At 37.2% G+C, this 14,834-nt stretch overlaps 1 long non-coding RNA gene across 2 annotated transcripts in view; it reads right to left on the minus strand.

The window, feature by feature from the left end:
• The window catches only part of LOC144329745 (uncharacterized), an 85,743-nt gene that overhangs the window by 11,853 nt on the left and 59,056 nt on the right, over positions 1–14,834 (minus strand). Inside the window, exons 2-6 of one of the 2 annotated variants that reach the window (XR_013395384.1) lie at positions 11,053–11,362; positions 9,851–9,982; positions 9,265–9,353; positions 5,942–6,443; positions 2,920–4,485 (exon numbers count right to left, since the gene is read on the minus strand). This is a non-coding gene — a long non-coding RNA (uncharacterized LOC144329745). The remainder of the gene's footprint in view (positions 1–2,919; positions 4,486–5,941; positions 6,444–9,264; positions 9,354–9,850; positions 9,983–11,052; positions 11,363–14,834) is intronic. The other variant, XR_013395385.1, reaches the window with a different exon arrangement.

Consider the following 14,834-nt stretch of genomic DNA (forward strand, 5'->3'; position numbering starts at 1 on the left):
GTGCTGCCCTGGGTGTTTTCTGTATGTGGTGTCACTTCTTAGTGAATCACAGAATCATAGGAGTGGGCAGGTGGGGAGCAAGTAGGCCCTCAAGAAAATGCAGATTTGTTACAGCTAAATTCCTCTTGGCCAACTCCAGCCTAAATCACTGCAGTATTGTATATGTGCATTCTCACACTGCTAACAAAGACATACCCAAGACTGGGTAATTTATAAAGAAAAATAGATGTAAAGGACTCACAGTTCCACATGGCTGGAGAAGCCTCACAATCATGGCAGAAGGGGAAGCAAACATATCCTTCTTCACATGGTGGCAGGCAAGGGGGGAAACCCTTATAAAACCATCAGATCTCAGGAGAACTCACTCACTATCACGAGAACAGTAGCATGCGGGTAACTGCCCCCAAGATTCAATCACCTCCCGCCAGGTCCCTCCTATGACATGTGGGGATTATAGGAACTATAATTCAAGATGAGATTTAGGTGAGGACATGGCCAAACCGTATCAAGCAAGTAATGATAGGACTTTTAAAAAAGAACAAAATGCTAGTATTGATTTGCAGTGTTTCCTGGAAGCACAATGTATTCTGCACTTCTCTCCTTGATTGTCTTACTCTTTTTATAAGTTTATATAATACCACTGAAGCTCATCATCAAAATTTGCTTTGATGGTTAGAATATGATGTTAAATAAGAAAACAGGGGAAATATAACAAATCATTCTACTTCAGAAGGTCACCCCAATTCTCTAAATCCTTGTCTGTGTATTCTGGCAAGTCCTCCAAAAGCAGTAGAAAAATCAATAACTGGTGGCCCGAGAAGAGATATACTTGCAACAATTAAAAAATCTGAAAATACCAAGCCTTGATGAGGACATGAAGTAACTAGAATTCTCATTCTTGGCTTGTAAGCGTATCAGTGGGTGCCGTCACTTTGAAACATAGCTTGGTGTTGTCTAATAGAGTTGAATATAACATACATTCTCTGTGACTCAGCAATCTCACATTCAGGTATATCCTCCAGAGCCATGTAAGCCTATTTGTGCCAAGATTTCCAGACAAGAGTCTTCATTGCACCAATTCTTAGTAGTAGTCCCAAACTAGAAATAACCCACATATCCAATCCTAATGGAATAGATAATTAGGATAGATCATTTATTTTGGTATATGAACACAATGAAAATGAATGAACTGCATCTACCTGCAACAAAATGAAAGCATTTAAGAACATAATGTTGAGTGAAAAGACCCAGAAACATAAAGAGACTTAGTGTGATACCATTTCTGTAAACTTTAATTCATCTAAAACTCAGCAGTATTATTTAGGGAGGCGTATGTGAATGGTCAAGTTTACAAAAATTAGCACTTGAGAGGAAATATTTTGGGAGGAGAATTGGAAGGATATACCCTCACAGAAGATAAGGTAGTGGTTACTTAACAAAAGAGAGTTATGATAAGGGAGGATTTCAAGGAGAGTTTCCAGGGTGCTGAACTGATAATGTCCTATTTCATGATCAGATACTAGAAACACAGGCTTTATCTTTATATTTATTAAACTTCTATATTGTTCTACATTATTCTCAGCATTCTATTTTCAACTTAAAAATCAAAAAGAAATGTGGAAGCCAATGCTGGTTTAAGCAGGGCGAGGCGGTGGACTCTGAAGAATGGATTGAAGCATGATTCACTCCCCTGTGGAGGACTCCCTGTTGGCTGTTTCAATGGAGGAATCTCAGCTAATGAATCCCCAGAAGTGCCTTGACTAAAGAAAGCTTCCATGTGTCTCAAAATATATCAACCCTAACATCTACTAAGTTTGGGGGTGATATGGTTTGGCTGTGCCCCCTTGCAAATCTCATCTCAAATTGTAATCCGAATTGTAATCTCTATGTGTTGAGGGAGGAACCTGGTGGGAGGTGACTGGATCATGGGACAATTTCCCTCATGCTGTTCTTGTGATAGTGAGTGAATTCCCATGAGATCTGGTTGTTTGATAAGTGTTTGGGGGTCCCCCTTTCTCTCTCTCTCTCTCTGTCTCTCTCTCTCTCCTGCCACCAGGTTAGATGTGCCTTGCTTCTCTTTCACCTGCCGCCATGATTGTACGTTTCCTGAGGCCCCTCCAGTCACTCAGACCTGTGAGCTGTGAGTCAATTAAACCTCTTTTGTTTAAAAATTACCCTGTCTCAAGTAGTATCTGTATAGTATTGTGAGAACGAACTAATACAAGGGGCCTAACAGTCAAATTCATGTGTTTTCCAGTCTGCTTACCATCATCATCTCCCACTAGAAAAGATATTCTGGTTGACAACAGTAATAACAGACCAGTAGTGAACCTGACTGCCATAAAACACCTCTGGGCTCTCTCTTCCCTGTGGCAAAAAAATTATGGGGACTTAGTAGGGAAACATCAGTAAAAAATATCTATTTGTTAATCCTTGATCTTAAGTCATTGCTTATATCTTTTAAGTAAATTGCTATGCATATTTGTATATATAAGTGTAGGTATTTCTAGTTTGTATTTTTCAACTCCTGTATTTGGGGACACGCATGACATTTCTTGTTGCATTCCTTAGCAGAGTATATAGCTAGGTATATTTTAGAAGTCTTAATGTAAATTAATCTTTACTCTCAGATAACACATTTGCTCAGAAAACAAGCAAAAAAACTTTGAGTAGGAGATATCTAGTGGTTGTTGGCCATAGCTGATTTGACTGCTCTGCCTGTGGTTTTGCAGAAAGCTTTCATGTTTCAGCAAACAAATTGTGTGATGAGCTCAAGTAGGCAAAAGTGGCCAGGGTCAAATAACTGAATCTGTTTACTTTGTGTGAGTACTGGTGACCATTTATAAATTTAATTAATAACTTGATGTCTAATTTTATAGTTTGTTAATAAGAAGAAGACATATACACACTTATACTCACCATTGATGAATAATTTAGGGAAAGGTCTCCTTTCCTTCCCTTTGGGTAATATGTAAAACTAATACATGGCTCCTAATTTTGGAAAAAAAAAAAAAAAAAAAAAAGATTTCCAAGAAGATACCCAAGATACCATTCTTGCTCTTGTTTTGTTGACAGAATGATCCAGAATTCTTACATGGTTAAAGAACTGGTCCACAGTCAACCTGTCATTCAAGCACATGCCCCAGGCCTCTGTCTCCAAGGATTTCTTCATGCTTTTGCTTCCACCTTAATTCTTTCTCACCCTTCCCTGGCAAGTTCAAATTCAACTAATCTTTCAATGTCCTTCAATGCTCAGGTCAAATGTGTTTGAATTCATGAAGACATCTCTCTTCCTACTAGTTGGAAATAAATGTATTCTCTTTTTCATTTCTATAGCACTTTGGCTAACTCTCATATAATCACTTTTATGTTTTATCTGCCCTATTAGATTGCATCATTGAAGTCAATGACTATGTCTTTTTCTTTCTTGATCTTCAAAGCACCTTACACATAGTAAGTGCTGAAGAATGTTTGCTGAGCGAATGATTAAGCCAAAGATGTATCTGAAATGAGTAGGAGTATGTACCCTATGAAGATGAAATCATGACCCATCATAAAGCCAAATCCACAATCATGAAACTGAACTATGGTTCTGGAGTCAATGTGACCTGTGGACACTATTGTTGAGTTCATCCTTGTGAACTGTAAAATCCGTATTTGTCCTTATTTCCTGGCACACAGCTCCTAAAATCCTTGGAATCTCTAAGGTGATGAGTGTTTTTTGTATACTAATGAGATGACTGGTGACTTGGACCCCCTAGGTAGCTTCAGGATGAGGGCTGGTCACTGGAAAGACTAAGGCATTATTAGAGGGTTGGGATTTTCAGCTCCACTCCCCAAGGGGTTGAAGGTCAAGTTGACACCAATGACCAATGATATAATCAATCATATTTAAGTAATGAGACCTTCATAAAAACCCAGAAGAACAGGATTCAGTTGAGCTTCCAGAGAGATGAACATGTAGAGGCTCCTGGAGGGTGGCACACCTGGAGAGGGCGTGGAAGTTCCTTGCTTCTTCTCCCATACCTCACCCTGAGTATCTTTTTCATCTGGCTGTTCGTTTATATCCTTTGTGATATTCTCTCTAATGAATGGGTTAATATTGGCAAAGTGTTCTCCTGAGTTCTGTGAGACTCTAGAAAATTAATTGAACCCAAGAAGGGGGTCTGTGGAACCTGATTTATAGCTGGTTGGTCAGAAGTACAGGTGGAAACCTGTGCCTGCAAGTGACCTGAAGTAGGAGGCAGTCATAGCCGTTAACCCGTGGGATCAGATGCTATCTCCAGGTAAATAGTGCCAGAGTTGAACTGAATTAGAAGACACTTAGCTGATGTCTGCTGGAGGGTCTGCCACAGAACTGGTTGCTGGTGAAAAGAAATCCTCACTCATTTTGATGACAAGAGGTGATCTATATTGAGATATAGAGTAGGAAAAACGCAGGTTCTTTCTTTGTCACAGTTGATGTCGGAAGTGTGATGAGTACGACTGTGTAAGAAAAGAAAAAACACTTTTGGATTTTTCTTATTTCTTACAATCATTTTCACAGGATCATTCTTTTGTTGACATGTTTCAGCCACATTTAGTAGATGCCCTTGTTTCTGTCCTGCCTTCATTGGGCTTTCTCTAGTTAATAGAGTTCTTCTCACTTATGACTTTCGTTCACATGTGGTTTTGGTTTGTCACAGCCCTGTGAGCCTTGACTCTATCTCATAACATCTTCCCTTGAAATTTCTCTTCCAATGGGTAAACACATTTTGTATTTCTTGTTTCTTAATTCAAATTTAATTGACAGGGAGAATTTGGTTAAAATAGCCCTATTGGAACTAAGCCATGAAAAATAGGTAACAGGTGTGTTTGTAGGTTTGCCATCCTGGGACAACTCCTCCCTCAGAATCTCATCAACAGGGTCAGGAGCTGTGGGAGGTGTTGGTGGTGTGAGCAAGCTGTATGTAATAATCATCTCTAGCCCAATCCTCAAATACAGACATCCAGTCCGGACTCATTTCTGAGCCTGAGTTCTGATTTCCTATGGCCCATTGGACCTTTTCTCCTATGTGTTGTAGAGCTGTCTCAGTAGCAGTATGTCTAAGACTGACTTCATTATGGTTACCACTCAAAAAATGGACTCTACTTTTTTGTTCTCTATTTTGGCACCAGAACAGCCTCAGTCTTTATACGAACCTTTCCTCCTTTTTCAGACACCATTACTTAAAAAAATACTTTAAGTTCTGGGATACATGTGCAGAACGTGCATGTTTGTTACATAGGTGTACATGTGCCATGGTGGTTTGCTGCACCCATCAACCTGTAACATACATTAGGACACCATTACTTTTTAAGGGAAATGTCCTTGTTGGTGTTCATAATGTTCCAGCACAAAGAGTGAGTAATTGTTATTAGATGTTTTAAAGTGATAAAATCAATATAGCCAATAAAATAAATTAAGGACTATTTCAACAACCACATGTTTTTGACTAAATAAAAATACAAATTCTATAGTTCACATACCTTATAAGTGGAAAACTATTTCAAAACAATCTTGAAATAAGTTCTGTTCAAGGGACTGGGGTTTGTTTTGTTTTGTTGTTCAGTTTGACAATAGCATGTCAGCTCATTAACTCTCTTGAAAATGTAATTTAAATGAAGCACAACGTTAATGAAAAGGACTGATACTCTATACCCCTCAAAATTTTTGTATAAAATTATAGCTGTGAAAACCATTTATTTTGAGAGTGGGTTGACACTTCCAGGAGTTTTCCAGCTAAACTCAGTCTTGACAATTTGCAAGTTACCATATATGAGCAAGAACTGTAAACAAATCATTAACACTTAATTTTTGAAAACAACCAGTCTGCAACTGAGGATAAAGACTGTGTCCATGTCCCTCTAAGACATGCAAATTTCTTATTTTTATCGAGTACATTCTGGAATGAATGTGTACCTTGAATTGTGCCCAATACATTCAATAGCAAAAATCCAGCACGTTTATCCAAGGTCAATATCTGCTTTCAGCTCCAGAACAGCATCAGAGTTAACATTGTCATCACTATGTTTTGAAGCTTTTGAGAGCAATTGTGGGTTCCATGGGATTTCAGGAAAGCTGAAAGTGTAAGAGATTTATTTAGGCATTAATCCTTCTCAAGCTAGGTCAAATAAAATCACAATCTAAAAATGTTGAAATATTATAATAGAAATCAAGCTATCACTAAGAACAGAGATTGATTTTGAATTTAGACAAAATGATAGCATCATTCAGAACAAGTACTCAGAAGAAGAGCTAGGGTGAGGCCAAGCATCAGAGCTTGGGTATGTTTATTATTGAATGAAAGTGATATCTTTTTGAAGGCGGTTAGATTCTCCACTGGCAGAGGTTCAGATCGGTGTATTCAAGTCAGACGTGCACAGGAAGAACACCATTGTTTCTCAAAAGTGTAGTCCATCACCTGAAGAAAATATCAGACAAGAGTGCTGAACCAAAATTAATTAATTAATTAATTAAAATGGCCACTCAAATTCTACACTAGGAATCTACACTTCAATTTTCCCAGAATTGTCTTATGCATATAAAACAAACATGAGGTTAGGTACTAGGTTAGGTGAACCTTGGGACAGGTCTGTTGAGCTTTCCGGATTATTGTAGCTCAGGAATGTCAGGAGCAGGCAGATAAGCAAATATTAAAGCTACAAAATTTAAAAGATAATGGAAATTGTAAAACTCAAGGTTTGGAGAGACAATTACCTTTTAACGAAAACTGTAAAACTCCAATAATTGGAGAGACAATTTCCTTTTAAAGATGTTTGCTTTGATAGGTATAAATAACACTTGTCATCACATGTGATACCTGCATGCCACTGCCACGTGTTCCCTAGAAAACACTGATGATCGATTTCTATCCAAAGCATGAAAGAGAACAGTGTTATTTTGGGAAGGTGGATTCATAGATCTGGTTTTGAACCAGTATTCTGAGTGTCCCAAATCTCCTCCAAGAGACACATTAGGCAGAAGATAATTTCATCAGTCTCTCACAAAATCACCTCCATTAGAGTGTATGGCCACTTGGATATGTGTCTTTATTAAAGGTCACTGGAAGAAACAACGTTAGGGGCTTCAAGATATTCCAAAATTTTGCCCAAAATACATGTGACGCTGTAGGATCTAGAGTTTAAGTGGTGGTTCTCAAAGTGTGATCTGGGTTCCTGAGACTTTTTGAGGAGTAAACCACATCAAAACTATTTTCATAGGAACACTAAGATGTTATTTGCGTTTCACTTCCATTCTCTCGAGAGTGCAGAGCAGAATTTTTCAAAGGCTACATGGCCTGGTATGTCATCACTTTGACAGCAATGGAATAATGCTTTGATATTCTTGTGTTTTCTAGGATTTTCTAAAGTAGTAGGTTCAAGGTATATGTGCATGTTCAAATATTAACTCTATTTTTTCTTAGCATTTCTTCTGTGCTGTTATGATATTTCTTTGGCTATGATCTCTGTATCCTCATTATCATCCAATAAATTGTTATTTTGAAATCCTGACGTTTTCTTTGTAGGCAGAAACACATCAAGAATAAACTTTGTTGTCTTAGTTGGTAATAGTACTTTTGAATTGTTTTTGTAACATTTTCTAAATTTTTAAATTTATATAAAACTGATATTTTAGAATTTTATAAGCTCTTATTTTAAAATGAATGAATGACGTACTATAAATAAATCTATATTTAGTGGTAGATTAGTGAGTTAAACTAAAAGACTCACTTTCTCAACCCATGGTTGTACCACCTATGTCTCAGTATGTTGAAAAAGATGAAACTGTCATATACTAGGGTTCTCTTGACTCATGGAAGGAAGGAATAGATTCCAAGAAAACCAGCAAATAAGAAATAAAATATGATAAAAGTTGTCTTTCCGAAGTAATAATTTACTTCAGACCACTCTGAGTAAAAAAGAAAAAAAAAAGAATTTACTTTTTGTGTTTCGTGCAACAGAACCCTTTAGAATAATATTATGGTGCCAATTAAGTTGCAGCATCATTTTGAATTAAATAAGCAGGAGCGGGAGGGGAGAGGGAGTTGGATTTTTTTTTTTTTTTTTTTTTTGACAGAGTATGGCTCTGTCACCCAGGCTGGAGTGCAGTGGCGCGATCTCAACTCACTGCAACCTCCGCCTCCCGGGTTCAAGTGATTCTCCTGCCTCAGCCTGCCGAGTAGCTGGGACTACAGGCATCCGCCACCATGCCTGGCTAATTTTTTGTATTTTTAGTAGGGACAGGGTTTCACCGTGTTAGCTAGGATGGTCTTGATCTCCTGACACAGTGATCCGCCCACCTCAGCCCCCCAAAGTGCTGGGATTACAGGAGTGAGCCACCATGCCCGGCCAGGAATTGGATATTTTAAAAATAGACAAGAACTCTTTAGAGACCAAAAAAAGTTATAACTTTTCAAACTAGAAGTGAAAAAGCCACTGAGGTATTTAAAGGCTAAGTTACATGTTGCATTGACTGAAGGAGCACACATGGTAGCTGAGACACCAATAAAGCCTTGTATTGTTTACCTTGCCGAGTGCCTGCTGCATGAAAAGTTAATAAAAGGAATTTCTACAGTGACATTTTTCAGGAATACAGAAACACGTGCCATTACAGTTTTAGTTGCAAACATGAAGACTATGTTAATATATCATCTGCAGCATCAGAAAGAATAGCTACTGGATGCTAGGTTTAACACCTGGGTGATGAGATGCTCTGTGCGGTGAACCACCATGGCACATGTTTACCTACATAACAAACTGGCACATCCTGCATATGTACCCCTGAACTTAAAATAAAAATTGGGGAAAAATATTATCTACAGAATTGTATTTTGTCTTATAGATGAGTGAATCTACTGACAGTATTAAACTTGCATTTTGCTTGTATTTCACAAGGGTGAGCATCAACTCATTGTTGAAGATTTTCTTTTATATGAATGGTTGGCAACAAACGCAAGTGGTTCTGAAATTTTCAAATTGTTGAATAATTCTTTTGAATCTCATGGTTTATCCTGAAACAACCTAAGAATGTCCTTAACGAAGCTGTAACATTAGTATTAATTACTTTTCATTATTAGTGAAATTATCAATTATATTCATCCAGACCTTGAGTCCACATCTTCTTACTGATGTAGGGTATTCTCATGCTGGCTCTTCCTTCTGCTGCTTCTCAGAAACTCTATCCCTGCCAAGCTCTTGATTTCTGTTTACTCACTTCATCTCCCTGATTTGTAAGTTTCTTACCTTTAAAATTGCTTGAACCCAGGAGGGAGAGGTTGCAGTGAGCCGAGATCGAGCCATTGTACTCCAGCCTGGGCAACAAGAGTGAAACTCTGTCTCAAAAAAAAAAAAAAAAAAAAAAAAGGGAAAAAGAAAAAAGAGTGAAATGAGAGAGCGTCATGGGTTTTATGTATTTAGGGATTTGAGGATTCAGTAAATCATTTAAATCTTCCCAAACATCCCGATTTCAATGCTCAGGGTCTGTTTCCCAATCAATTCCATAATTTTCTTTGGTTGTGAATTCATAAATTTATATAAATTCTTTAAATTCAGTCTGCAGTATAATTCATCGATCTATACAATCTATACAATCAAATGTTGTTTGGTTTATGGCCAGAACAGACTTGTGGATACAAGAGAAAATGTATTATCTTAGGAAAGTATAAAAGGCTCCTGACTTTTTGACAGAGATTTTACCGGAAGATTTAAAACCTTGAGCTCACCATTGCTTTATTGTAAGCTCTCTGACATGATTAGAAGCAGCCATTCCACCCCAAAGCCCTTGTGTTCCTCAGTATCTTCAGAAATTTTGTTGTCAGAAGCCACTCACTTTGCTCAGACTTTGTACTTCTTTCCATGCAGCTGCAGCTGAAATTTAAAGGCCACTTCGCCCCTGCTTGCCATGGGTCATCAGCGTCCCATCCTGTCATGCGAACCAGGTCCTCACTTCCTTAAAACTCAACTGCAAATTGGATTATGTTAAAATTAAGAAACCCTATTCATCAAAAAAACACCATTAGGAGAGTGTAAAGGAAATCCTCAGAGTGAAAGAAGATATTTGCACCAAATATAACCAAGAAAGAGTTTGTGTCTTACTAGTCAGTAAGAAAAAGACAGATAACCAGGGAGTGAAATGATCAAGAAACTTGGTCACTTCAGAAAAGAGAATTTACAAATATCAGACCACTGAATGGAAAGATGCTCTACCTCATTAGACATCAGAGAAATGCAAATTGAAACTATGGTGAGCTATCACTACATACCCATCAGAATGACTAGAATTTTGAAAGAAAGACACAAGCTCAGAAGACTGTGGCTTGATAGGAGTCAACAAGGATACAGCACAACTAGGATTTTCATACACTGATGGGAAAAGTGTAACTTGGTATGATCACCTCAGAAAACTCTGGTATTACCTCCTAATGCTGAATATAAATATATTCTATGCCCTAGAAATTTCACTTCTACATATACATATATCCAGAAGAAATAAACACAAATATGCACCAAAAGGCATCTACAAAAAAGTACATTTCAGCATTATTCATAATAGTCAAGCAGTAAAAACAGCCTAAATGTCCATCAATGGTATAATGACTAGGAAAATACTGTGATGTGGTCATACAAAGGACTACTATACAGCAACGGCAATTAATATGGCCATATACAATGTTGGTCAACGTGATATTGAGAAAAAGAAGCTAATCACAATAGAGTATACATAATGCATGAGTTCCTTTATATAAAGTTTAAAAGACAAACCTATCTTTGGTATCAGAAGTCAGGAGAGTACCTCTTGGGAAGAGATAGACAGCCCAGAGATAAGTGCTTCTGGGTACTGGTAATGTTCTATTCTGTGGCCTGGGTGATGGTTACTGGGGAATTTGGGGACTCCTAAATTTATTTGTTTATTTAGTTACTTTATTTTTTGACTGGCTCAGGTAACCAATCCTAGATTCTTATTTCCTTGATGATTTGTTGCTTGCAATTACTTCCCCTAACACTTACCAATTCGATGTAAACAGAACTTACCCTGGCTAATTGAAGCATAAAGAGATTTGTAGAAAACATTGGGCAACACATAGGAACTCCAGGAGGGCTGGAGAACCAAGCTAGGATGTTACACAGACAGGAACAATGCAATTGGGACTGCCTCTGCTGCCTGTGGTTTGCCACAGTTTCCTGTGAAGACTCCAGGTGCTTCTGCCAACAAGCCCGCCTGGCATTCAAACTCCTGGTCGTGGACTTCTGCCTCATGGTGCTCACTCCTGCCTCCAATTCTTGCATTAGTCTTGATGGATGAAATCTAGGTTATATGTCTGCTTCCCATTTGAACGGGAACCTGGAAAATACAGGAGCTCTACTTTGAGCATGAATAACTCACAATGTGAGAAATAGCAAACCAGTAAGTTGTTGCTCAAAAGTTTCTGGGCACTAAAAAAAACATATTCCTGTTACAATTGTACCAGCAATGTTTTCCCAAGCTTTCTAGAACTGAAAAGTCTGGTGCTACTAAACATTTACAAAATGTAGTTGATATACTTGAGATATTTGTTCCTGCCCAAATCTTATGTTGAAATGTAATCCCCAGTGTTGGAGGTGGGACCTGGTGGGAGGTGTTTGGATCATTGGGGTGGATCCCTCATGAATGGCTTGGGTTATCCCCTTGGTGATGAGTGAGCTCTCACTGAGTTCACACAAAATCTGGTCATTTAGAAGCATTTGGCAACTCCCCTCCCACTCTCTTTCACTCTCAGTCACTCCTGCTTTTGCCATGTGACATGCCTGCTCTCCCGTCACCTTCCACCGTGATTTTAAGCTTCTTGAAGCCTCTCTAGAAGCAGAGCGGGTGCCAGCACCAAGCTTCCTGTACAGCCTGAAGAGCCATGAGCCAATTAAACCTCTTTTCTTTAGAAATTACTCAGTCTAATATATAGCAACACAATAATAGCTTAATATAGTAGTCAAGGAAAAACCCTTATAAATTCTTTTTATAAAGCCTATATAATGTTAAAATCAATACCTTGTCAACTTCCCCCACAAAAATCTCATTAATATCAAAGCAAAAATCCTGAACAAAATACTACCAAGTGAAATCTAGCAATGCATTTTAAATATAATTATACCATGACTAAGCAAGTATATTACAAGAATGGAAGAAAAGTTTAATAATGAAATATCTTTCAATATAATTCACCATATTAACTAGTTAAAAGAGAAAGATGATGTAATTTCTCAATAGAAGCCTACTACATGGCATTTAATGAAATTTAATTCTCACTCCTGAATTTTAAAAAAAACTGGAAGAAACATTCCATATAATAGATATTTGTGGGGTTCGGGATGCAGCTTTCTTTCTCCTTTCTTTTGTCAACAGCAATCCAAATTTCCTTGAACTGTACCTATCCTCTTTTCAGGCCACACACTTTGGTTAGGGCTGATACACTCAATCCCACAGGTAGGTGAGTAAGCCAAAAGCATAATGATATTTTCAACTTCTGACTACATGAGTTAATTCAGGCCCAGGATGATGTTCCAAGTCTTCAGGGTATAGGATCTTTTGTTTTCCACAGGACTTGAACCTAGGAAGCTATAGGCTGAGCAATATAGTATGCCATGTTGCTGTTGCCTCAAACCTAAACTAGAACCATTAGAATGTAATTCTCATGAAGCCAGGTACTTTAGTTGTCTTGTTGGCAACTGTATTTATAGCACTAAAAGAGTAGTTCCTGGCACATAGTAGGTACCTGATAAATATTTTCTGAATGAATGAATGATTGAAGCCACAATTGAGGTACCTTAAGCTAAATTATGAAAAATATCTGGATCTCATTGTCACTTGAGACCCTAAATCAAACTGCATCAATCTTATGATATTTCAGTTACAGGAGCCACATTCTATTTTCGCTCAGATCAATTTGGATGAGAGTTTTGGATATTTGCACCCAAAAAGGCCCTAACTGAAACACTGTCTTAACATGATGTTGTAAAGCATATGAAGTCTATTCTCCTTAATTTATTGAATACATTCAATGTAGTCCCCAACAAAATTCAAGCAGGTTTTAATTGGTTCAAGATTCAACAAAATGTCACTAAAATTTATTTGAAATTATAAATATGTGATTAAAATTGTTTTTATTTCCATAGGTTTTTTGGGGAACAAGTGGTATTTGGTTACATTAGTAAGTTCTTTAGTGGTGATTTGTGAGATTTTGGTGCACACATCAAGTGAGCACATACACTGAACCCAATTTGTAGTCTTTTATCCCCCCAACCCTTCCGCCTGAGTCCCCGAAGTTCATTGTATCATTCTTATGCTTTTGCACCCTCATAGCTTGGCTCCCACTTATGATTGAGAACATACGATGTTTGGTTTTCCATTCCTGAGTTACTTCACTTAGACTAATATTCTCCAGTTCCATCAAGGTTGCTGCAAATGCTATTAATTCATTCCTTTTCATGGCTGAGTAATATTCCATTGTATACATCTATCACGGTTTCTTTATCTACTCATTGATTGATGGGCATTTGGGCTGGTTCCATATTTTTATAATGTGAATTATGCTGCTATTAACATGCATATGTAAGTATCTTTTTCATATAATGACTTTTTTTCCTCTGGGTAGATACCCAGTAGTGGGATTGCTGGATCAAGTGGTAGTTCTACATTTAGTTCTTTAAGGAATCTCTACACTGTTTTCCATAGTGGTTGTACTAGTTTACTTTCCCACCAGCAGTGTAGAAGTGTTCCCTTTTCACTGCATCCACACCGACATCTAATATTTTTAGATTTTTTGATTATAGCCATTCTTGTAGGAGTAAGGTAGCATTGCATTGTCATTTTGATTTGCATTTCCCTGATCATTAGTGAAGTTGAGCATTTTTTTTCATATGTTTGTTGGCCATTTGTAAATCTTCTTTTGGGAATTGTCTATTAATGTCCTTAGCCCACTTTTTGATAAAATTATTTGTTTTATCAAAATTTTTTGAGTCCTTTATCAGATGTATAATTGTGTAAGAATAGTCAGGATTTTCCTGAAGAAAAAAAAGAAAGCAGGAAGAATCTTATCTTTAGCTCCATCGTATATAAAACATAATAAAAAGTGAAAGTAACTATAATATTGTATTATTGACACCAGATAGACAGATTGTCTGATAGAGTCCCAAAGTAGACCCGATCCTACCAATGAAAAGAAGAAGAGAATGGAGATATTGCTATTTTTGTAATTTCTTTATACTGTGCTCAGCATTGACTGGCTCATTACCACGAAGGTGGGAGCCATGGCTACATCTCTCTTCACTGCATACCCAGAAACCAACACCGTGTTTGGCAGGTAGGAAGACGTAAACATTTGTTGTCTGATTGAACAAATGTTAGGGAGTAGTTCATGTATTGCTTGAGGGCCACCCAGCTTAACAGTAAACAGTGGTTGGTGATTCAAACAATAGTTTCTTAGGAGAAATATATATCATTTATTAAATCATAAAGAGTCCCATTCAAATCATGATGGAAAAATTAATTATTCAATAATATACTATTTTGAAATATTAAAGATAGATTTACACTCTATTTCTCATGCTTAAATAAACTCATATTGTCTTATAATAGCAAAGACACAGGGAAGAACTTAATCTCTATCAATAAGGCACTAATTAAATTTTTAAAACATACTTAGGGAGATGTCCAAGACAAATTAATATACATAAAAGCTAATTGCAGAATACTAAACATAGTATTCTTTCTTTAGTATAAAATCAATCTATCTTATTTATAGTAATATATGAGCAAAAAAACTTCAAAAACAATATTCAGT

This window comes from Macaca mulatta, chromosome 7 (genome assembly GCF_049350105.2).
Source record: "Macaca mulatta isolate MMU2019108-1 chromosome 7, T2T-MMU8v2.0, whole genome shotgun sequence".
Classification (NCBI taxonomy): domain Eukaryota; kingdom Metazoa; phylum Chordata; class Mammalia; order Primates; family Cercopithecidae; genus Macaca; species Macaca mulatta.